This window comes from Drosophila pseudoobscura, chromosome X (genome assembly GCF_009870125.1).
Source record: "Drosophila pseudoobscura strain MV-25-SWS-2005 chromosome X, UCI_Dpse_MV25, whole genome shotgun sequence".
Lineage (NCBI taxonomy): Eukaryota > Metazoa > Arthropoda > Insecta > Diptera > Drosophilidae > Drosophila > Drosophila pseudoobscura.
Genome location: NC_046683.1, coordinates 2140931 through 2142572, shown reverse-complemented (window position 1 = coordinate 2142572; position 1642 = coordinate 2140931). Strand labels below are relative to the sequence as shown.

Sequence of the window (1642 nt, the reverse complement as noted above, 5' to 3'; positions counted from 1 at the left end):
ATCGTGGTGCACTTAAGGCCATTAGCACCGTTTTCCTTCTGCATATTTTCATATTTTTAGAATGCATTTTGCCACTTTGGGGGTCAACAAAACATTTATGGGTTGCACGGGGCTCAAAGAAATTCCATTCATGCCATCGGACAAGTTCAAAAAGTGCAAGAAAGGCATGTCCCACCGGATGGGTGAGGATTCTATGAGTTACGATGAACCCTCGAGCACTGAACCGAACCCCTCGCTAGCAACAACACAAACGCAGAGAAAGCTTCTGGAGAACGATGTCTGTTGGATAACGAATAGCCTTAGATTCAGTAGCTATGGAAACATACATATGTCATCGACATAGGACATTTAGTTTCGGAACATCTCATCCCTCAAACCCATAGAGAAATACTTCAAAGTAAATGCTATTTTATTTATTGATAACAAGAACGTGGGCTCATTTCATTAAAGTTGTATTGTATCCTCTATCATTGCGGTCCAGCCGCAAATGAAGATGTAGTCGTCTCTGTGGAAGACACCGAATATCCTAGACTTGGTACCGCAATAGGTGCGGTAGTTTAGTGTAGCATTTGGTAGCGGGCTATTGGAAGCGAGCAGTATTCTGAGGAAATATTGCAATGATTATCATTATATTTATTGCATTATATTTATTTTCACTTACGCATGTTTAAGAAACGATTAAACAAATTCCGCCATAAGTAGGGGATGCTGAGGAAATTTTTGCAATAATTATCATTATATTTATTTCATCGGGATATATTTTTACTTACCCATGTTTAAGAAACGATTAAACAAATGTGGCCATGAGTAGGAGTGTAGGATAGGGGTTTCCATTATGGAAACCCAACGTTATTATAAATCATTTAACTGTGGTGGTAGTGGCATTCCCAGGTGAGCAAACTGGGAAGCTTTTTGCAAACATTATTATTGGATTTATATCATTGGAATATTTACACTTACCCATTTTAAAATGTCAAACAAAAAAAATTGTATTTTGTGTATTTTTCATTTGCTTTTCGACCCACTGAAAAATAAATGTGAACTGAATATTTCACACAATATTTTTCTAGCACATTTTTGGTGCTCAAAAATCTGCTTTTAATCGATTCCACAGCCTACTAATTGTCGCCTTTTCGGCTACAAATCATACGCAAAGAGTAGGCATTGCCTTATTGGAATATAAAATAAAGTTAAGCCATCCATTGCACTCGTAATTGAGCTAAGATTTGGCTCTATTGGCTCTTTATACTCAAAGCCTCTAGACTTTCTCTGGGCTTTCCCTTTCCCGCCTGCTCGCGAACTATGTTCTTTTTATTCAGCTTGATTCATTCGGAAAACAATGGGTTTCCCATCAGCCATCAGCCAAATTGGGTGTTTCGGTTTTCCAGGAAACCTGAAGGCATACTTACTGCGAATTTATGGAAAGCTTCTTTCGCTGTCACCATCTATTTTTGCCCCATCGATCCCATTGCTCACCATCATCTTCTTCTGCTCTTTGACGGCGCCCAGTTGCAAATGTGACTTTATTTATTGGCCCTCGATCCGGGGCTCGACTGTTCAACGACATTGCAGCAAAGTCATTTCAATTCCAATTCAAATGGCAGACAATACAGCGAGGAGGACGGGTACAAATGTCATTATC

The 1642-nt window shown here is 39.2% G+C and overlaps 1 long non-coding RNA gene across 1 annotated transcript; it reads right to left on the bottom strand.

Annotated features, from left to right (window-relative positions):
- Positions 1 to 416: 416 nt before the first annotated feature.
- On the bottom strand, positions 417 to 1146 carry LOC26532330 (uncharacterized). The gene is made up of 4 exons (XR_004470349.1): positions 961 to 1146; positions 771 to 908; positions 662 to 708; positions 417 to 601 (listed from the first exon to the last, which is right to left on the bottom strand). It is a non-coding gene; the product is annotated as an uncharacterized lncRNA (long non-coding RNA).
- Positions 1147 to 1642: the final 496 nt, after the last annotated feature.